Source organism: Bos grunniens, chromosome 11 (assembly GCF_055505025.1).
Source record: "Bos grunniens cultivar Pamir isolate PY7600 chromosome 11, Bosgru_T2T1.0, whole genome shotgun sequence".
NCBI classification, from domain to species: Eukaryota; Metazoa; Chordata; class Mammalia; order Artiodactyla; family Bovidae; genus Bos; species Bos grunniens.
The window spans coordinates 64,869,104-64,892,789 of NC_141175.1; the positions used below are offsets into that span (position 1 = coordinate 64,869,104).

The window sequence follows — 23,686 nt, forward strand, 5'->3', positions numbered from 1 at the left end:
AGAAGTGTTGGATACAACTTAGTGACTAAACAGCAAAACAAAAAAACATGACTGATTCATGTTGTTGGCAGAAACCAACACGACAGTGTAAAGCGATTATCCTTCAATTAAAAATAAATTAAAAAAATTAAAACAAAAACAACAATGAAAATTGGTTAGTTACTTTAAACATGAGATTTTCCTGGTTTTATTTTAAATATAATGTAGCATTAGAAAAAAACTGAGGAGAAATAAACCAACCAACTAGGCAACATTCCATGTCTTGCCCCAGCATCAAACACTGAGCACAAGCTCCACTTAAGGAGGCTGACACAGTCCCATGATTGGAAAGGATTCAGTGTCTGTATCTTAATTCTACAGTTTGAGCATCAGTTTCTATTTTGCGAGAAGATCCCTAGTGCCTTTCCTTAGTTAACTAGTCCTGACTCTAGTGCTTGCATCATAGGCATCTTTGGGAAGGTAGAATCCTCCCAGAGACAAGCTCTGTCCACTTAACACAAGAGGTAGGTGCTTACTGACAGCCTACTGCATACATGGTTTCATTTAATCCTCACAATAACTTTGTCTTTACTTCAGAGATAGAAACTCAGGAGAGGTAATGCCCACCAGGGAAAGGAGGAGCCAGGATTTGAACCTAATTTTAACCCAAAGTCCATGCTCTTTGGGATCCATATGATGCTGTTCAGTAGTTATGCCCTCATTAGACTTATGTTTTCAAAATGGCGTGTGATCAAAATCTCAGGAATCACAAAAATAGAAGCTGCTCACGGGGTGTGTGGGGCTGTCAATCGCTGGTGCTTTTTCTTTGAGATCTATGGTCCGTTAAGATTTTTTTCTCTCCTAGCCTGTTTGTTTTCATGATATAACACATTTTTATTACTCAGAAAATGTTCAAAAGGGCCCTCCATGCTGCGACTGCATGTTCTCCCCAGAAAGCAACATCCAGCCGGGATTTTTTTTTCCATGGGTTTTGTCAACTTTTGGAAGCCCAGCAGCCATCGCTTTATGACACTCGGCGTTGTGAGCTGTGGAGGCCTGGAGACTAATGGACGTCTTTTAAGAAAACACAACCCGATGTAGCACCTGTTCACCCTGCAGAGTTGTAAAGAGGAGAATAAAACGACGATGTGGACGCTCATTCTTTCCTCTTTCTCATCAAGGAGAAGAAGAAGTGAGACCCCAACAATGGTTCAGTTGAGGTCCAGGGCAGACAGGCCTTCCAGCAGTGGCTCAGAAGTGCATAATTCAAATTCTTAATCCAGCTCCCAAAGCTCTCATTTATTTATCTGATTGCAAAATAAGGAATCTTACATGCATATGTCTCGTATCTTATTTCTCCATTATTTGCTTTACTTATTCATCTAGATTTAATTGTCATTTCACAGCAGTCTCCATGAAATGTGGTTAAATTGCCTATTGCCACTATAATTTTAGAAGTCTTATATAAGTTAATGGTATTAATGAGAGCTGCCCTTCTCTTCTAGTCCCTTTGTTTTGCTCCTCACTGAAACTCTTTGTCCTCATCCATTCTGTCCAGCTTGCCCTGGCTGCCATTTCCAAGGAGAGCTCTTATGTGAGGGTGGAGTAAAGGCCCAGGGGTCTCCTATAGCCATCTTAGGAAGAGGGTTGAATGTGATATAGAAAAAAATGGGGGAAGTCTAGTCTGTCTCATTTTGTGCTTTAATATTGATAAATTCAGGTATTTTAATTTTGATAGAAGAGAAGAAAATAAAATGTTGGAAGGTTGTAGAAATAACTTTTCCCCAAATTTAAAATTTTGCATGTGTGTGCGCATGCTCGGATTTGTGTGTGATATGATATATGCATGTTTAAGTTCCCTCTTTATTGCCCTTATCTTTTAAAGCAAAACTTAAAAAAAAAGTCCTCAAGAAACAAAAAAAACAAAATACAAATACCAAAATGCATTTCCTTATGGTAGGATAAACATTCAGCTGTGTCATTTGCAAGAACTCAATAACATAAACAAAAATAAACCAAGCAATTTTCCTAGCTAGTTTTTGTGTTTAGTATATGGAATATTTCTGGATTGTCATCAAGCCAGCATTTATGACCACTTTAGAGAAATAAAAATTTTAGTAACAGAAAATTATAACATCGTCCGGCTCTTGATAGGGGCAAGGGAGGAGAGGAGACTACAAATGATCTTAAAAAATAGAGATACAGTTTCTGAGGCTCACAAGGATGGAATAGTGAGAAGGGACTGCTGCCTTATGGGGGTCTGAACCCAACATCAATATAGGATTCCTTGGTGTCTGGTCCAGCTTCAAAGGGGACTGACCCTCTGTGGCTAATGAAGTGGCTCGCTGATTTCATCTTAGAACATATCCTGCCCAAATGCAAAATGGGAATTCTCTTATTGTTCATGTCCCTGGGGCTAAGGACTAAATCAAATCAGCCCAAGTGTTTATCATCTTAGAAATAAAGTCCATAAAATTTGTATCAGGTCTCATAAGACATATAATTGCAAAATATCCTGCAATTAAAAGAAAAGAATAGAAAAAAGAAAAAGAAAAGAAAAGAAAAGAATAGAAAAAACACTGAAACCTATTCAGTTTAACTCTGGGCAAACGTTAGGACATTACTAAAAGCATACTTTTCCTGATACCCTGAAGAGGAGGGCAGTTCCTTTTCCTTTCACTATTGGGGTTCCTCTGCCCACTTCCCTTCTATATATGTTTCATTTTTTTTTTTTTTTTTAGATTGAAGTATAATTGGAGAAGGAAATGGCAACCCACTCCAGTGTTCTTGCCTGGAGAATCCCAGGGACGGGGGTGCCTGGTGGGCTGCCGTCTATGGGGTCACACAGAGTCGGACACGACTGAAGTGACTTAGCAGCATAATTGATTTACAATATTGTGTTAGTTTCAGGTGTACAGCATAGTGATTCGTGGGGTTACAGGTTATCACAAGATATTGGCTATAACTCTCTGTGCTATATGGTAAGCTCTTGTTGCTTCTCTATTTTATGTTTAGATGTTTGGATCTGGTAATCCCATCCTCCTAATTTATCCCTCCTCCCATCCTCTTCTGAATATCCCACCCTGAGTCAGCATTTGCCTCATGCCAGCTCTGATACTACCCATTATCACTCACTCTGATTCTCTCCAGATCATCTAAACAGCTTAAGGACCTCTTACTCCCACAACTTCTCAGAAGTCTGGGCGGCATAGTCTCTTTAGCATGAAACCTTCCTGTTTGTCTCCTGTTCCCTTCAGGGCATTCAGATTCATCATTCGCTCCCTTCCAGGTGGCAGTTTTCAAAGTGTGGTCTGAGAGTTGTTCTTTTCTAATGCTCATGTTTCCAACATGATAAGGTCTGTAATTTTGATTCTGGCAGGAATTAATAATCTCCTTGTTATATTCCTAATTAGTTTTTCATCAAAATCACTGTTAGGGTCTATTCGTTCCTTTATTCTGTTGAGGCTTTCCTTCCCCTCAGGTGACAAGCCAGAGTTGGTGGCAGAGGTATTCCAAGGAGGTTTTAGCTCTATTAAAGGCTCCATGGACGTGTCTTTTCCTCCATCCAATTAAGAATTTCCCCTAAAACTATCCCAGCAGGAACTAGGTGTTTTGTCAGAGCTCTCTGAATAACTCAACTTTTCAAGACCACTGTAATGTCCTTCTCACTTGGATTCACTTCCTGGGTTCTAGATTTTGGAAAACATCCACTTATTACGCAGATGGATTCTAAAACTGTCTTAGGAAGTTTCTTTATCTACTTGCAAAAGTAATAACTACTGTGTAACCTCAAAATGGTTAAAATAGTGATAGAAAAAGCGTTTTGGCTTCAACCAAGAGAATTTTGACTCAAGATTGGCTTGTTTCTTCTCTCTGGGTGGGTAGTAAAATCAGTTGCTTTTGGTCCAGTCAAATCTGTAGTGACATATCCTTGTTGAAATAGGGTTGACTCGTGTTATTTCTGGTCTTGTCAATTCCACATTCTTCTTCAAGAACCATTCCTTCTATCCAGACTCTCGTTGTTTTTATTAACTCCTGCAAAGCTTGGGACTAGGAACTTGTAAAGGAATCCCAAGGAAAGGCCTCAGTTGGATGGAGAAGCTTACTTCTGTGGCCCTTACTGTTTTTTCTTCTACTCTGTCTGGGCCATTGTGAATATGGAGGTTACCTACACTCGTCAAGCCTAGTCAGGGTGAGAATCTGAAGGACCTGATATTCTTAATGCTTGGAACTAGAGCTCGGGAATTTCTGATAGTCTGTGGGAACTGGAGCTCTCCCTCTTTGTAATTATGGGGCAGTAATTCTTTGGGTGGGGGGATCTGCAAGGATACTAACCTGCTTCTTCTCTTCTCCAATTCCTGGAAAGCTTATACTGTTTTGTTGATGTGCTTGCTACCCACATATAGGGTAAAGAGTTGCAGGGAGGCTTGAATTCCTCTCTACCTGTTTTCCACCTTCACATTTAGTTTAAAATACAGCAAACCCACCAAAGTAGTGCCTAAGCCATCAGGTGGAGACATAATGCTAGTGTTTGTCATGCCAGCATTTTCCTGGCACCTGTCTGGGGAGAGCGTGCTGGCATGAGCATGGTTGAGAAGCCTTCTGTGGAGTGTGCTCCCTTGACTTGTTAACACTGATGGTAGTATAAATCCCCACAGTCAACATAGTCTAACTCCACTCAGCACTGAAATGTTTGTTAAGCATCTTCTGTGTGTCAGTCACTGGGGATATAAGGATGAACAAGACATGGTTGCAACCATCAACAGAGGAGCCTGATGGGCTACATCTATAGAGTCGCAAAGAGTTGGACATGACTGAAGTAACTTAGCACACACACAGGCATGTTCGCATGCAGCCATCAAAGGTTCCCAGAGTAGAGGAGACATGTATATCCATGGGGCTTCTCTTGTAGCTCAGTTGGTAAAATATCTGCCTGCAGTACAGGAGACCTGGGTTCAATTCCTGGGTTGGGAAGATCCCCTGGAGAAGGGCATGGCACTCCAGTGTTCTTGCCTGGAGAATCCCATGGACAGAGGAGCCTGGCAGGCTATAGTCCATGGGGTTGCAAGAGTCGCACACGACTGAGCGACTCAAGGCCTTTGCTAGTGCTGCTCCCTCCCTCTGGTAGGTTGAGGACTAACTGGTCAGGAGGCATTTAATTGTAAAGAACAGAGACATTCAGAGAAGCTCAAGTAGAGGGTTTATTGGAAGGATGGAGGTGCCCCTCCCTAGGGCTACTGGGTATGACTATGAGAGATTTGCTCCAGGAGAGGGCTCTTGACTGAAGAGGTATGTGGTAGTGAAATTCAACAATGCCAGTGCTAGTTCTAGCTTGGGCGCTATAGAGGGGGCTCTTTTTCTTCAAGCTCTCCTAGCTTGAAAATATCTTATTTTGAAATTATTTCAAACTTAGAGAAAAGATGCAAGAACATTACAGAGAAAAATGTGCCTTTTATTTATTGACCAGTTTTTAATGTTTGGGCTCCCTGGCTGTATATCAATCTATTGTAGGTAGCACTTCCCGAATCACGTGAGAGTAGGTGTCATACTCTGTACCTTAATGTTTCAATATATATGTCTTAGGAACAAACTTCTTCTTTCAAGTAATACAGTCATCAAATAATAGGAAATTTAATCAAATAATAAGAAAGCAAAGTAATGCTTTTATCTAATCTACAGTCCATATTCAATTTTTGCTAATTATATCAATAATGTCCTTTGAAGCATTATTTTTACCTCAGTTACAGGATCCAGTCCAGTCTCATGAATTGTGTTTAGTTGTCTTGTCTCTTTTCTCCTTTTTTAATTGAAAGCAGTACTTTGATGCTGTTTTGTCTTTCATTACATTAACATTTTTGAAGAATGTAGACCAGTTATTTTACAGAACATTCCTCATTGAATTTTTCTGATATTTCCTCATGGTTTAGGTTCAGGTTATCCATTCTTGGCCAGAATTTTACAGAGGATGTTGTGTACATGTATTTCTCAGATTAACACATTCAGAGACATATGATGTACAACCCGTATTGTTGACATTAAGTTTTGACTCAGACGGTAAAGAATCTACCTACAATGCAGGAGACATAGGTTCGATCCTTGGGTTGGGAAGTTCCCCTGGAGAAAGAAACAGCAACCCACTCCAGTATTCTTTCCTGGAAAATCCCATGGACAGAGGAACCTGGCGGGCTATAGTCCATAGGGTCACAAAGAGTCGGACACGACTGAGAAACTAACGCTTTGATATAGGATCAAAGTATTGTCTGGTTTCTCCATTGCATTGTTGTTCTTTTTACACTTGTAACTAATAAACATTGTTGGGGACACATTCTGAGCATGTAACTATCTTGCAACTCATCACATTTTGACCTCAAGATTTCACATCCATTGACAATTCTTGTTTACTGATGACTGGATATGGCTATTTTGCAATCTACCACTTCCTCTACATTTATTGGTCAGCATCCTATTGAAAGGAGGAGCCCTCAAGTTTCTTTCATTTTCTTATTCAACTTTTTCTAATCAATATTGACTCATGGATTCATTCTTTCTTTCCAATGGTTTATAATCTGTTATTTATTTTGGTTCTCAAATTACTAGATATTGGCCATTGGGGAGCTGCTTCTACATTTCAAGTAGCTCCTATGTTTTTCAAACATGCCATCATCATTTTTAAAAACTCTTACTTTCTAATTAAGAGGATATTCTGGGATCTTGTTGTATCTTCTCTCTCTCAACCTTATTATCGTCCATTTCTTTAAGGAACTTCTTGATTTATTTTAGTTGGGAGTGATGGGTAACTGATTTAATTGTTTTCTGACTTGATTTCCCTGTTTCTTTTTGGAAAAAAAGAAAAACAGATTTGTATATGATTTATTTTCTCCTCAATTTTACATAAAAGATAGCATACAGAACATTGCCTCTTGTATTTTTCCTCTTTCCTTGAATAATATATGTTGGAAATCATTTTACACCAGTTCATATAGATCTCCCTTTTTTACTTGCTTGTTTCTTAATAGTTGCATAGTACTTTACTGTGTATATGTTTCAAAATTTATTCAATCACACACAGAGAGTTTTTATGTTCTTTAAATATTTTCTTCATACTCTTCATTTGGTTTTTTATTTTACTTATTGTTTTTTTTTTTTCTCTCCCACTGAATGAGCTGCCTTGTTCTAACTAGTCTGCCAAGAGTGAATGCCTTTTTTCTAATTCTCAGAAAGTTTCTATGCAGACTGGTGTGGCCTGAGTCTCACAGAAGTTGGCTGCAGGAAGGGAAACTTTGATTTCTGGGAACTGTATGCCCCTGTTTAGGAGTAGAGGCCACCAGGACCCTGGACACCCTTTCCATCCCAGGGCAGCCTCGGGATTTGCTGACTTGCTCTTTAGAGCTCACCCGTGCTTCTCTGGTGGCTCAGATGGTAAAGAATTTGCCTGCAATTCAGAAGACCTGTGTTCGATCTCTGGGTTGAGAAAATCCCCTGGAGAAGGGAATGGCTACCACTCCTGTATTCTTGCCTGGAGAAACCCATGGACAGAGGAGCCTGGCTGGCTAAAGCCTATGCGGTTGCAAAGAGTTGGACATGACCGAGTGGCTAACACTTTCACTTTCACCACTATGTATGATAGAGTTCCCGGTTGATCTGATCAATCTTGATTGTTTGGCAATCTCTAAAGTGACCGGTGGAGAAAGAAGAGCTGGGTGCCTGGAGAGAGAAGTGTTGGCCTGTGGAGGTGATGGGTTCTCTAGATTCTTTATGCAGCTACAGGCACATAGTGAACCTTTACTTCTCACCATCATTTCCACTTTGATAGAATCTTGTTTGTGTATTTATGCTAATGACTCTTCCCCACCCTTCCCTGCCTCAGGGGTTGTGTGTCCATTCTGTCACATATGCGACATTGGGTGTTTTATTAAAAACACTTAGATTAACCCTTTTTCTTCAATCGCTCTCTTCTTGTCCTTTTCCTTTTTAATAAACTAGAAGCTGAGTATAGACTCAGGTTTGGGGGGGAAAAAATCCTTTTTTATTTGGATAATTTGAAGAATTCACAGCAGCTTAGCCAAGAGGTGCCCGCTTCCTCCCAGAACTCACATGATTATGGTAATTCAGAAGAAACGTGTTGATGCACTATTAAAAAGCATGATCTGTTTTCAGCTTCTGGGTACAGAGCAGAGCAGCAGCCTTCAGTGGCCATGTCAGTTCTGCCCGTGTTATTATGTGCAGATGTGCCAGCTGTCAGTAGGCATTTTCTCTCTGATAGCGCTAACCACTTAACCGTGGGTCGGCAAGGTGCAGCTCTCAGCCAATAGATCTAATTGCAATCCTTCCATGTTCCCTGTGATTGCAGGTTTCTCCGACTCTATAAACAAATAGTAATCAACTAAACCTGTTACCTCTGAGTAGAGATGTCACGATATGAAATATTAACTGTTCAAAATACAGTAATGATGGTTTAAAACTGCATTTGTTTCTTGAAAAGGGAAAAAAGATTAAAAAAAAAAAAGAAGGGAAAATCAGGAGCTCAAGAATTGGAATTCTGAAGGGCCCTCTGGCTCTCTTCCGTCTACATAATGAAAAATTGCATATGTATATGACATGTTTTATGTGGTCAGATACAGCGTAAATATTGTGTACATCTTTTGCTGGAGTAACAGTGCATTAGCAGCATCACAAATAAGCTCTGCCTCAGCATCTACATTTTTATGACATTTTTATGTTAATGCAAGTCAAACTTATGTTTTGTGATGTATCTAATCCACCCCAAATTAATCCATTTGTATTCCTATAATCCAATCAGCTCCTGCCTCCCCCCATTAAAAAGTTAGATGCAAAGTCCAAGGCAGAAATATGGCAGGAAGCCTAGGCTCAAGGACATTTTCCTTTTACAAGCCACGTTGCCCCTCAGGTACATGGAGGTACCGTGGATTTTGGTGGGTGGTGCTGGTAGGGGTAGTGGTGGAGTTGACATGGGAGAGGGACCCTCTGGCTTGAAGCCCCTGGTGCTGAGAATATCTTTGTAGGCTTCCTTTTACTATTTTATATTTTGATGCTGTTTAGATAACTTTCCCATCCACTCCAACTCATAGTCTCTGCCATGTTTCCTAATCTCAGTGCCAGGACTCTGTAGAGCCCTTAGTGTGTAGGGCATCATGCTAAGCTTTTATCAAACATCTGTTGTGTACAATATGTATGCCATGTTTACTGAGCATCTATTATGTGGAATTTGTGTGCTTGAACTAAAGACCAGAAGTTCCATTTGCCCATATCAGCCCACTGAAGATGGAACAATCATCAGAACTTGTTTGGAAATCTGAGGTCATGTTGCCCCTTCTTGGTTTTTCTGAGACTGATTTGGAGACAGAATTCCTTCAGGAAACTTACAAGAAGCTGTTTGACGTAGCAGAAGAAGCACTAGATTAGTAAGTCTTTAGCCTAGGTAGAATAGCATATGGACGAACAGCCCATGGCTTTCATTGAAATGCTATACCATCGATATGCTCTCATCGGGTTCAAATCCCCACCTGACCACTTACCAACTCAGGAAAATGACTTAACCACCCTGGGTCTCAGCTTTCTTATATATTAAATTAGGATAATAACACTTACAAGGCTATTGAGAAATGAGTTAAATTATGCACAGTAGTGCCTGGCATTAGGAAGAGCTCAGTCCATGTTACCTTCACGGTGTTGTTACTCACAGAGTTTTTGACGTTGAGAACTATGTGAGTTTTTAGGCCAGTATTTTCTTTTTTTTTAAGTGAAGAGAACTGTGAGACTGAGGCTTAGAAAGGCTAAATGCCTCCCTCACAGTCACACAGCTGCATGGGACGAGCCAGTACAACTATCTAGGTCTCCAGACTCACAGCCCAGTGTCTTTCTAGTGCCTCTGCTGCTGACTTTCTTGCAGAGGAGAATACATGCAAGGAATGAAGCAGAAAGGTCATGCCTTTATTATTGCCCTGAAGTTGTGTAGCTCAAGACAGCGGTGCTTGTGGTTGGCTCTTTAGCTTGGTTGATCTTGAGCTAAAAGGAGCATGTCCTCTGGCAGTTTTTGGTGGTGGACTTCAGGGACCAGGCTAGCTGGCTTGAGATTCTTCCTCCAAGTGTCCATCCTGAGCAGGCCTTTCCTAACTGCACATCCCTGCTGATTTTCAAGGACGAGTGAGCAGACATCTTCCTGGCACTGGCTCTCTGGGAAAAGCCCTGGGGTTGCCTGGAAACAGAGGTCAGAATCCACCGTCTTCTCTTTCCCTAGAGTTGGGTCTGTGCTGTGTGCTGTGCTTAGTTGCTCAGTCGTGTCCGAGTTTTTGTGACCTGTTGGACTGTAGCCTGTCCAGCTCCTCTGTCCATGGGATTTTTCAGGCAAGAATACTGAAGTGGGTAGTTATTTCTTACTCCAGGGGATCCTCCCAATCCAGGGGTCGAAATTTCCTGTATTTCCTGTATTGCAGGCAGATTCTTTCCCTGCTGAGCCATTGGGGAAGCCCTAGAATTGGGTTTGCTACTGCTGCTGCTGCTGCTAAGTCGCTGCAGTCGAGTCCAACTCTGTGCGACCCCATAGACGGCAGCCCACCAGGCTGCCCAGTCCCTGGGATTCTCCAGGCAAGAACACTGGAGTAGCTTGCCATTTCCTTATTCAGTGCATGAAAGTGAAAAGTGAAAGTGAAGTTGCTTAGTCATGTCTGACTCTTCAGGACCCCATGGACTGCAGCCTACCAGGCTCCTCTGTCCTTGGGATTTTCCAGGCAAGAGTACTAGAGTGGGGTGCCATTGAGAGTTGGGTCTCAGGTCAGATCAGATCAGATCAGTTGCTCAGTCGTGTTCGACTCTTTGCGACCCCATGAATTGCAGCACGCCAGTCTGGCCAGTAAGTATAGCCATTTTAAGCTGATAAAAAAAGAGACTTTAACTGATACTGGGAGCTGAAGACTGGGATTTTTTTTTTTTTTTTGCTTTATTCCCCTGCATTTTGGCTTCCCATTTAATTGTGATTCTTTGTCTCTCCACTGCCTTCCCCTCCTTGGTTCACCCCACGTCTTTTGCCTATGGAGCTTATAAGGTTGCTTTGACTCTGGATATTGTAGGAAAAGCCCCTGCCAACTAGAATCAAGGACTGAGACTTTCTTCCTTGAGCTCTCTGTTGTGATGCAGAATGGGAATCTTCTGTCAATTCAGATTTAACTCAAATGGGTCCTTGTGGTTCGTATTCAGGGGAGCATTATCAGCTATGTACATGAGAGGAGAGAAAATGGTGGTGTGGTGATGGCGGCAGCGGTGATTTGTGTGAGTGTACATAGGTGGGGGCGGGCTCCGTGGGGTGGAATTGGCTTGAAAATCTGCAGTGGGCTCTTTTCTCCTTTAACAGTGATGCTGGGTAATTAGCAAAATGCGCACAGGGTTTTATCCATATTCATGCGCCCTTTCCCACAAGCATAAACAATCCAGTCTCTATTATTGCCTTGCGTGTGCAGCTCCCCCCTCCCCCTGCCACCTGCAGAGCCCTGTGCTGCTCTGTTCACATCATTCTGGCTCTGGTTGGGAGTGGAGATGCCTCCCCTGGCCTGGGCATGGGCACGGGGAGAGGGCTTCACCGAGAGCAGAGCGGGTGCTTCACCAACGCAGCCTCTGCAGTGAGTTGGAAACTTTAAGGAAGTGCATTCCCAGCTATAATTATGTGCAGTCCTTAGGAGGACCTGTGTGGTAGGTGGGGCCGCATAATTATTCCTGTGTGACAAAGGAGAAAATGAGGCACAAAGATGGGGACTCTTCATCCATTTTCTCTTCCAGATCATTCCCATGTTGCTTTCCTGGCTTTTGGCTCTGGTCAGCTGACCTCAAAGGACCCCTCATCCAATTGCCCTTGTCTTCTAGCCCTGACATGAGATGGGGATGCACCAGGAGCCAGAGTTTGGGATTCATTGCTACCCATGTGGTGCTGCAGTGCCTGTGTTCCTCTATGGCCACATTGCTGTGGGTGACCTCTTTTCCCCACCTACACTTTCTGCCACTTTCCAGCAACCTCTTTGCTCCATTTGGCCCCATTCAGACCTATGAATGCTAAAGACGTCCTGCTGTTGCTAGGCCTTTTGCTGTTCCTCGTTGGTCCCATTACCCGCCCAACATCTTTGTAAAAAGTACTTTCACGTGTTCTTTTCTGTTAAAACTCTTTGAGTGAACAGCTGGTGCCTGCTGAGACTTCCGCTGGTAGGTTCAGCAGGTTGCCAGTGACCACACAGCTAGGAAGCAGAGCCCAGCCTTCCTTTTTGCTCTCCAGGATTGTTTCTACTGGGCTATGATCTCCCATCACAGAATCACTGGTATCCTCTTCTTTGTCCATTCTTGGTGGGCAGTGAAACCAGCAGCAACGAAGAGATCTAGCTCCTGTTCCATCTCTCCTGTCCTTTACGAATATTGGATTTCTGGGGTGGAATTTTCTTTGTCAAAACAGGAGCCCAGGTATGGGGGTGAGAGGAGTCAGAGATATCCAGATTTTTTTTTTTTTTTTTTTTGTAGCTTGTCTCTTCTGCCATCTGAAGAAGTACCACTTTCCTTTCCATGATACAAAGAGATGTGGGTGGGGTCGTGGAATCAGAAGTTGCAGGTGACAGCTGTGCCCATGCACTTCCAGCCCTGACCTCTTCAAGAGCTTGTGGGTTTGCTAGCCTCTCTGAGTTCAGTGTTTTGGAAGCATAACCATTGTTCTTTCCTCTTGCTTCACACATGACGCGAAAGCAAACTTCCCGAATATTCTGCTTCATGATACAACAGTTTAAGTTGCTTCTTAGATTCAGTAGTATCTTCCTCTTCTTTCTCTCTCCAGGTTCACTTGTAGACACAGGCAAACCACTTGATTACAGGGGGTCCCAGTGAAGAGGACAGAAGCAAACTGCACCATAATGTTCTGTATCTTTGCTTTCCCTGGGAGAAAGTTAAATACAGAGCTATGCATTATTTACATTCCAGTGTAATAATTATTAACTGCATGTTTGCTCTGAACCTGGCACACAACAGGTCCTTGAAGGGATACTGAAGGAGCGTATGGCATAGTGCTTGACTTCAAAAGACCTATACATTTATTAGGAAAATAAGATAAATCTGGGAAAAAACAGATTAGACATACAAGATAGTTTATGTGCAAATGCTGAAAGTAAGCAATTGCTATGTGTTGGAGAAGGCAATGGCAACCCACTCCAGTACTCTTGCCTGGAAAATCCCGTGGACGGAGGAGCCTGGTAGGCTTCAGTCCATGGGGTCACGAAGAGTCAGATACGACTGAGCGACTTCACTCTTACTTTTCACTTTCATACACTGGAGAAAGAAATGACAACCCACTCCAGTGTTCTTGCCTGGAGAATCTCAGGGACGGCAGAGCCTGGTGGGCTGCCATCTATGGGGTCGCACAGAGTCGGACACGACTGAAGCGACTTAGCAGCAGCATACATGGTTATGGTGTAGAGTGGGCTTCCCAGGTGGCTCAGTGGTAAAGAATCTGCCTGCCAATGCAGGAGACACTGGTTCGATCCCTGGGTCAGGAAGATGGCCTGGAGAAGGAAATGGTGACCCACTCTAGTATTCCTGCCTGGGAAATCCTCTAGGCAGAGGAGCCTGGTGGGCTACATCCATGGGGTCACAAGAACTGGACACAACTTGGAAACTGAGCTTGATGGTGTGAGGAAGATGGTCATAAAGGTGCCAGGGAAAGCCCCATGAAGTAGCTATTAGACAGTGGAAGGATTTGGACATGCTTGTTATTGACTTTGATATGACCACAGATTTCTCTCCCTTGGGTGCAGAGTTACTTTTCTGGGAAGGACACCCACATGTCCTGAATTTGGTCATTACAGCCATGGTGTGGTTTCCTCTCCACAGGCACACCATTGCCCAAGCTCCTGCAGCTCCCTTTGGATTAGGAATTCTTTTCTTTCTGTCCTGGGTGACAGTAACAGTGGCTGGTGACAGTGTGCTTCCCAGGGGTATGTGAAGTATTTTTCTGGAAAGCCACTTCTGTCCAGATACTCAGTTACCAGGTTTATTCTTCTCTAACACCCCAAAGGCAGAGAGTAGCTTGAAAAAAAATCACTAAGAAGCCCTTAACCTTGTAACATACAGTTTTTGCTAAAAATATATATTAATAATATATTATTGAGCGAGCATAGATGAAGAAGGCCAGGGAGGGAGGAAGCAATAAGAGTGTGAGCAAGGTCAGTGCTCTTTGCCCGCAGACTCTACAATCAATAAGATCTGGTCAATAACTGCTTTATTACTGCACTACCACCCGGAGCAAAATCATTTTTAAATTAAGAATATATTTTGCAAAACTGAATTAACAATATTGAATATTTTGCTCTTTGATATGACTAGCCTTCAAAAATCAAATTATTAAGTATGGAAAATGCTTACCGGTTGAAGTTTTTCTTTCTTCTTCTCCCTCCTCACCTTTCCAACCACATTCCCCGTCTCCTTTCCCTGGTGCTCAGCTCCACTCCTCTGCACCCCAACCCCCACCCCAAGCCCCCACCTTACAGCTTGGGAAGGAAACAACAGCAGATTTGTAAGATCTCCGGCACAAATGTGGATATAAATTAGTATTTCATCCAGCACAGGGAAATTAGGAAAGGAAGATGCATTTGCTTGAGTCCAACAAAACTGTGCATTTCCTCTGAGAGAAAGGACCAAGAAGAGAAAATTGGGAATTTTCCACTTGGGTAAAGCTGATGCCAAAAAATCAACCTTTGGACTTATAATCTTTGGCAAGCTATGAAATCTCACCATTCCTCCCCCTCCTCAAACCCCCACCCTTGGTTACCCTGGCTCCATCGCCTGTTCTGTTCTTTCCTCCTCCCTCTACAGATGGAGGGGACGGAGGAGAGAGAGTCTTACATGACTCATGCAGTGCAACTTTGAAGCATCCATAAGGCTAAATCCCCCCACCCTCAACAAATAAAAACTACAAGAAGTATTCCAATCAACTCTGTTGTGCAAAAGTGGGTTGTGAAGGCATGCACAGACTATGGCTCTGGGATGTGTTAAGTGATATTGTTAGCATTGATTGTATAGCATCTTTCTCTGTGAAAACATGAGGTTTTGGTGCTCAAATTTTTAAAAATTGTAATATGCTCTTCTCATCCCTTCCATCGTCTTGGGCTGCATCCAAACCAAACTAGTGTTTGCCACTAGTGATTACAATCTCCTACGTGTAATTTGTAGGTTATTAGGGTTGGCGTATATAAAATAACAAGAGAGAAGGAAAGGTTTCACTGCTCAATATTGTTTATGGTGCAAAAGCCCATTAATGTGCTCCCTATTTTTCAGTAAAAGGATAATGTTGGCCAGGCCATGCAATGGCATGTCAACTTGTTATTTATGTCAGATGACAGCTTTGTACTCTTTGGAAAGGGGGCAATTGTTCAAAGCATTGGTGCTTTCTGTTGCCAGAAATGAAGGAAAGAAGGAAGGAAGAAAGAGAGGGAGGGAGGGAGGGAAGAAAGGAAGGAAGGAAAGGGGAAGAAAGAAGGGACAGAAGGAGGGAGGGGGGAAGACTGCTACTGAAGAGAGGGAGGGAGTTGACATTTATTTAGTGCTTTCTCTGTGTCAGTGGCTTTGGGGAGGTAGGTATTATTGCCCCCATTATGCAGGAGCTCGGATGGTCTATGTAACTTTCCCACACCAGGAAGCTGGTAAGGGGCGGAGCTGGAAGCCCACCCAAGAGGGTCTGTGCTCAGACCCTCTGAGCTCTTTCACTCTGTGCTCTTTCCACCACCCCATGCTGCCTTTCTCGTGGAGAATATTTTTGAGCTTATTAGCCAGCAAATGATTTTGACCAAACTTCAAATACCTAAGCTAATTAATTATTGACTCTTAAGGTGACTCAGATGGTAAAGAATTTGCCTGCACTGCAGGACACCCAGGTTTGATCCCTGGGCCAGGAAGATGCCCTGGAGAAGGGCATGGCAACCCATTCTGGTATTCTTGCCTGGAGAATCCCATGGACAGAGGAGTCTGGTGGGCTACTGTCCATGGGTTGCAAAGAGTCAGACATGACGGACAGACTAATACTTTCACTTTCAACTTTTATTAGGTCATGGATCTCTTTGAGAAACCCATACAAGGTATGGCTTTTTCTAGGAAAATGCACACACACATAAGATGATTTTAGAGAGTTCCTGGGTGTTCTGAAGCATGATGATGTCCCCCAGGGAAAGACCCCCTGGGCTAAGTGCCCTGAAAGAGAGGTGCCTCGTGGATCTTGCTTTCTTCTTTAGGAGACCCCAAGAGGACACTGTGAGAGCTCCTCTCTGGCATCAGGCCTTTTAGAAAGAAAGTCCAGGCCTGAGATAGTAGTAAAAGTAGAGCAAAAGAAGTTGCACTGTAGTTGGCTCTTCACTTGTATACTTAGATCCAGCCTGTTCACAGTACTTGGTGGCTGGGCATCACCATGGTTTGTGATGGGTTTTTGAGTGTACGGCTTTGGCTTATTCACATTGACTTTATCCCAGAAAAGGCCACAGAGCATCTGGTGGTAAAGGTGCTGATTCTTTTATCTAAGCTATTTTCCTTGACTTTTATGCCTCTGAAACTTTTAAGTGATTTTGTTTTCAATTTTTTCAGTTCTGTTCAATCAGCATGGCTGAGTCCCTACAAAGTGCCCAATACAGTGCTATACTCTGGGGAAACAGGAAGCAGATCATAGTCTCCTCCTGTTACCTTGCTGACATTTTAGTTCATCTTGACTGAATCCCACGATTGGATTATTGATCAGGGAGGGCTTGACAGGGAGACAGAGAACTCACAGTTGGCAAGACCCCTAGCATATCTGGTCCTGCATCATGCCCCTTTCCTGACCTCGACAGTCTCCCGGAACCTGCATCTCGCCTTCTGATTCTGCCAGGATGATTTGTGCTTGACATTGCTCTGATCTGTTTAGTTCCACTTAAATCTATAGAGCACTGATAGTGTGCTGAGCACTCTGCTTGTGCTGGAAGACATAAAAGGAGAAGACCTTGGGATGAATGTGTCCTGGAGGAGCTGATGTTCTACTCAGGTAGTAAGACTGCCACCCTCTTCTAAGGAAGAAGTTGTCAGATGCTCAGGAGAGGTTAGTGAGCCCTCCATGCCACATGGGAGAAACCAGCATCTTGGACTTTTCACTCAGAGGTGTGCTGATGTCCTCAGGTAGCTTTAGAGCATCTCAAGAAATCACTTTTGGATCAGATGCATGAGTCTGTTTTTAGGTTCCTTAGATTCATGCGTAGGCAACCTAGTAGAGTGAAGATACTTTTAAAATGTATAGAACAAAGGAGAGATTATTGGGGAAGGCATCTTCAACTGGGTATTTCCAAAGGCATTGGACATTTTCAGTTGTAAGTAATGTGCATTCTTATCTCCATCAAGCACGATGGAGGGTGGTGTTCGGATTATAGGCACCCTCCAAGCCATGTATTCCTCTGAAAGGGTTAAAAACCACTTTGTATTCATTAGTTCAAATAACATAAGAGTAGATAAGACACTTGTGCATGGGTGTCTTGGCCAAATCCTTCTCAATAGTTATATTTTCAAGATAAAAAAAATGAAGTTCCCCTTTTTCATATGTAGTTTTACTTTGGTTTTAGAAAATTCCTCTACTGAAAAGAGCTGACCTCCTGGCCTTTCCCCACTCCTTTTCAGTTCTGACCCCTAGAAAACCATCACCTGGCAAAGCAGCTGATGCAGCTCCTAGGGTGCATGACTGAAGATTTTCTGTATCCACAGGGGAAGGCTGAGTCCTGGGAGGGATTCAAAAATCCATAAGAACGTGGTGTTGGAAACCACCTGTCACAGAACAGAAATAATTCAGGATTAGAGCAAGGCTATTGGTTCTCCCAGATGCCTATGCAGGTAAATTTGGAGGCTGTGGTTGGGGAGAGATGATTTGAGATTTTACAGAATCAGTCCTGGGCCCCAGACCAAATCTTACATCACCCACAAAGTGGGTGCCTGGTTCTGCCCATCTAGGCACACGTGTACTTTCATCCTGCTATTTTCTCAGAACTCACTACTCATCCTAGTACTTACATGCCACATTTTCCTGTTATTTAAGGGGGCCAAGCCCGTATGTCTTGGCTCCTCAGTAAGAGTATAAGAAGATGCAGGTACAATAATTCTGATAGTCCCTGGTGTAAGTGCTTAGCTGATACTCTATTAATGTTTACAGAATTTTGTGTTCAACTGAATCCAGTTGACACTATTCATTCCAGTTTCCTCTGAATTTGCCACCAGCACAAAGTACCCTAAAATTTCCTTTTCCTTGTGTTTTCATCAAAATTCTATTGTTTATCAGGTTAAAGTTAAACATGCCCTTTCTTCCTTCTGGGATTGAGGGAAAGACCCCAGTTCTTAAAGCCACTTGTTGGCCTTTCTTAGAGTCTTCTATTTGACATTAGCTCTCAGGTATTTTTTAATCAAAGGAAGTTTGGGTCCTTAATCTAACTGAGGCATGCCTACTGATTTACCCCCACCTTAGCCTGTCCAGGGCACTGGGATGGACTGTCTCCACAGAGTTAGAATGTCCAAGGTCTAGTGCTACTCTTCATGACCTTCTGAAGCAGGGAGAATGAACCACAGTGGGGCTGAACTCAGATCAGGGGAAGTGGGCACACAGATCCTAAAGTGACCTGCATGGATGCCCATCCGTTTGATGTAGCTGCCGTTCTTTCCCTGTGGGGCCCCCGTGTTCTGATGCAAGTCCCGGCTCCAGTGAGTGACAGGTGCGCCCAACGGCTGCATGAGTTATTTCCTTTGGAAACCACAGCTGTGGCTGAGGCCAACGGATGGCAACGGTGCCCCTGGGCTCTCTGGGAGCCATCCGCTTGGCCATCTTCAGCCTCAGGAAAGTCTTTTAAACTTGATGAAAATAACCCATGAGATTGAGTTTGGGTGGCAACTGCAAGTGTCCTCGAGATGGGAAGTACCCAAAAAGGAGCATAGAGTAGGGCTTGGGAACCAAGATTTTGGAATGGAGACAGACTGGGTTCCAGTCTGAGCTCTGCCACATTCCAGCTTTGTGACTTTGAGCTATGTTTTGAAAACCTCTCTGAACCGCAGTTGCCTACTAGGTAAAATGAGGACATGTGTAATTTTTATGTTTATTTTATGATGATTGACTGAGATAAAGCACTGAAGCATTTTGTATAGTGTCCCATGTTCAAATAAATTTCAGCTGTTGTTACAGAAGGACAGAAATTGGGAAGAGATATGCCCTCTCTTGGAACTCACAGCTTCTTTCAGCCAAAAAGAGTAGCCTGCTTCCCTGGGTGGGTGATGGGAGTGGTGATGGTACCTACGTCATTTCTCTGGGGTGAGAACATAGTGTAAGATACCTGGAACAGCATCAGGCATGTGATAAGCACTGTAGTATTAGCTTCCCTTAGTTTTAAATTATCACTATTTTTATTTACTAAGGCTCATGAGCATCATCCTAAGATGTTGACAGAAAGTGGCCTTGTGTTTATTTGGATCTGGAATTTGATGGGAGGCTACCAAAGCAGGGGAAAGTGGCCACAGCTGTTCTAGTTGGTGTGGTATTTGAAATACTTCAGAGTTAATTTCTCAGATGGCATGAAAAGAGGAAGAACCATGGCATTTTCCTCAGACAGAACCCAGTGTGTCTCACTCTTTTCATTTATTCATTCTTAGGAGCTGGAGCTATTCACTCCCTGTCCCTTTCATTTGGGCTCTTGCATCATCTTCAACTGCAGCTCACAGTCACCTACTATAAGAATATGTTCTTGAAACAAGGGTGTTTTGAGCCAAAGTGTGCTTGCTGGCTGAACAATTACAACCATGGGTTTTGATGACTTAAATGGTTCTGTTTTCTATTGTTTAGCATTCAGAGTTTTTGCACTGTGTAACATTAATCAGGAGACAAACATGTATTCAAAGCAAATGAAAATATCATAAAACTTCAAGCTGAGAAATGAACACACCTTGGAATGCAGGATGGAACCATTTCTGAATAATGAGTAGGTTCATACTCTACGTGTTCCATGCAATGCTCCTTTCCTACATGGGCAGGTTTTTGTCAATGTTCATCCTTTTCATGCTCTGCTTAAATATGGTTTCTGGATCGTGTTCCATGTCCCTGAGGCATGCAGTCCAAGGGAAGGAGCCAGAGCTGCTTCTCAGCCTGGCATGGAAGGGAGTGCTCTAGTTTACATTAAACATCGGCCCCTCAATGGGGCTGTCATTTGCTTTTGGATTTTAGCAAATTGGTTGTTTTCTACTGTCTTCTTTTGAGAATTTGGACAATAGTTTTTTTCCCCTTGGTTTATATGGGTATTCAGAATCACTTTTCTAAGCTGAAGAATCTTATCGCTGATAAGAGATGCAGGGTGGACAACATCTCAATGGGCCAGCACCTGAAGTAGGAAGTTGGAAACACAGCCACACTGGGGACAGCTCCCTCTTTGATTCCCAACGATTGATTCTCTGGATGCTTCTTAGTCCCTGGATATGTGTCCAAGTCAAAGGCAATACAGAGTTTACAATGAATTCTTAGGAATCTACACTTCCTAATTTGGGTGTGAAATGTGGAGACGTTATCCACCATGGCACACAGGGGCTAGAATGAGGCCAGTTCAGAAAGTGTGAGACTGGTTCCAAGGCAGATAGAAAAAGGTAGAGAGGGGGCCTTAGGCCCCCGTGGTGAAGCATAAGATGGAGAAGCCTTCATTTCCCACAGCCCTGGGGCTCATGAGTAGGGCATTGTGATTGTGGAAATGAGTTTGTAATTAAAAGGATGGAGCTTATAAGGAGTTATACAGCCAAAGAACTTGGAAGAGTAAACTCTTCTACCGAGGAAGTCAGTCCTTCTCTAAAATTTATTGTGAATGCCCAAAGCTGGTGGGAACTTAGTAAAATTGCCCAGTTGAACTCATCGCTTCAGAGTAGGCCTCACAAAGGAGAGCTGATCTCTTTTGCATCCCTGCAAGGAGACACCTTGTGAAGATCTCCCTACATTTCATGGTTAGGAAGTTCTTCCTGTAGTCCAAACTAGGTTTCTCTTGCTGTCCATCCACATGATGTCCTTCTTGAACTGCCCTCACTTGCTTCACTGGGTTCTCTTTAGCTTCTCTTTTGTAGGGCTGATAGCAATTACTTTACAGTAGTTCTTTTCCAAGGGGATGGTTTCTCCTAAACCTCGTGTCAGTTTTTGAGTCTCTCTCTATACCCACATAGGTATTTTTGTGGCTACAGGGAGAGTCCTTCTGGGATGATATTTTTACCCCCTGGTGGATCTGTGCTGTGAATAACCTGAGCCATTCTGGAACCATCCCCAGACCGGGCAGGTGGCAGCCCCATTTGCTCTTTCCTAAGCGCCAAGGCAGAGAAGCAACTCTGGCTCCTTCCCTCTGGACTGCATGCCTCCGGAACACAAAACTCAGTCACAGACACCATATTTAAACAGAGCAGGGAAAGGATGAAAATAGATAAAAACCTGTCCATGTGGGCCAGGAAAGCTGCATTTCCAATATGCTGTTAGCAAGACCCTTCTGCGATCCATCTAGCATTCAGAGATCCGTCAGGGCCGAACCTGGATGGTGCGCTGCATGGCCACCCATGGGCTCATCCTTTGATGTTGGTATGTCAGGCCCAGGCAGGGGGAAGGGTCTGGGGCAGAATGAGTATCCTCTTCCTGGAGTATGAAAGAGCTAAGACTAGGAGAAGCAACACAGGAGTCCATAGACTTAAGGGCAGGGATTTTTGGTGGAGAGTGGTTTTCAAACTTTTTAAGCTGAGGGAGTTTTCACATAAAATGTCTATATGTAAAACAAATGTCAAAGAAGGACGAATGTGCCTTTGCCTGTGGTCCTAGTGTAGTAGTTAAGGCTCAAGGCTGAGGACAAATGCGGCTCCCTCTCCACAGGCTTTTAGGGAGAAGTTGGCTCAGAAAAGCAGCCTGGACGCCGCCTACCCCCATCCCCTCCCCAGGGTAAGAACTGGGACAGCAGATATACCTGTGGGGGAGAGCAGTGGGCATGAAGTCCTTCTACCCAGCCACCCTGATCACTGCAAACAATGGACCCTGCCCATGCCCAGAGGTCTCCTGGCTGTCCCGGGCTGGCTGGTGACTGCGGGAGCTACTGCTGCATTGGAGAAATGTGGTTGCTGTTCTTCAGAACATTTTGCCAAAATTACCTGGTAGTAACACCCAGGGGAGCCTTTGGAAGTGACCCCTTGTCAATGGGACAGGTTGCAGACCCCATGCAACCTCACTGAGCCCAGAGATGATGAGTTCGAATAACTGCGGTGAACAAAAAGCACGGGTCTGCAAAGTCTTTCAGCCAACTTGGGAGGGACTGCCCTTTTCTCTCTTTACTCCCTCACACTGGAGGAGATGGCACCTAGAAGAGGAGGGGCCAGGGCATGTTTCTAGAGCTAGAGGTCAGGCCAGACTTCTCCTTCAAGCTTGTGAACTTGAGCTGCAGTGCAGGACTGAGAGGAAAGGGGAGAAGAGGTGTGAATTAGATGTGAGAATGAAGTTGTAATATGGACAGATTACATGGAAGACAGACAAAGAGGGACTGTGGGTTCAGATAGAGAAGGCAGTCTTAGGAAGGGGAGGTACCAGGCCTGGGGAGGAAGGGAGGATGCTAAGAATCACTTTCTCGATGTCCCCAGCTTGATGTAAGGCTGACACTGACTTCAAGTGAATCCACCTCAATTCTCTCCATTAAAAGTAGTTCACAGGGCAAACTGGAGGTCACTACTTTTATTTAATGAACCATCTCATGGACTGGCAGGGAGCTCTTGTCTTCTGTTTAATCATAGTCAGGATTTCAGGCTTTTTAAAAATACGTATTGAGTGGTGGTTAGTTCCAATTCAATTCCAGTTCCAGATTCAAGTCCTACTGCTTGCATGCCTGCTGTCTATTGGTCTTGTGTTCAGCTCGTTCATCAAGAATGAGGAAAGGAAAAGAGGATACGACAAGGGGCGTCTACTCTTACTGGCATGTCTTTGCTGATATCGTTAGCTTTGCTCATTTCCTTCTTGCCCAGCCCTACCTAAGACCACACACATATTTCACTTCTTCCAGAAACCCTCCCACACCACTAGCCATGGGACTTCAGCCCGTAGTGATGTGTATCACTCAATTCAACCTCTCAGTCTGGCCTAGTTCATTTCATCTCAATAGTCATATGGAAATCAGCTCGAGGACAGCAAGGCAACATTGCCAAGAGAGGATATGGCGTGTCCTGCGGTCTGGGAAGTCCTCAGACTCTTGTTCAGTTCTGCTTTTAGTGTATCCTGGAGGATTTCTGAGGCCAAAGACCCCATTCATTGTAGCTGCAGCTTTGAGAAGCTTGAGAGACGTTGCTGCCCAAACAGGACTAGCCATATCAGGAGCAACTGGCAATGCCCATCTATACCTGACCTGAAGCTCAAGGAGCAAGTGCTCGGTAAGAGAAGAAATGCAGATTTCGAGTCCTTAAAGGCCTGGCCCTGGGAGACTGGTGCAGCTTCCCTTTTGTTGTAATCTGTCGGCCTCCATGGGTCACAGTCCCTGCCAGTTTCACAGTGGACAGGGTTAGATTTTACCTCTAAGTGGGAAGAGTAGCAAAAACTTGTGGCCATCTTTAGCCTACTGCATTTTGCTGAGAATGAAGTCATGTTCAGAAGACAGTATGTACAACCGAGGGTGGGAGACTCAGAGACCCCTTTTGGTCT

At 43.7% G+C, this 23,686-nt stretch overlaps 1 long non-coding RNA gene across 4 annotated transcripts in view; it reads left to right on the forward strand.

The window, feature by feature from the left end:
* The window catches only part of LOC147363259 (uncharacterized), a 408,991-nt gene that overhangs the window by 309,475 nt on the left and 75,830 nt on the right, over positions 1–23,686 (forward strand). The window contains exon 6 of one of the 4 annotated variants that reach the window (XR_015135901.1): positions 885–2,010. The exons of the other annotated variants lie outside the window; for them this stretch is intronic. This is a non-coding gene — a long non-coding RNA (uncharacterized LOC147363259). Of the gene's footprint in view, positions 1–884; positions 2,011–23,686 lie in introns of those variants that run through there. 4 annotated transcript variants of the gene reach the window in all.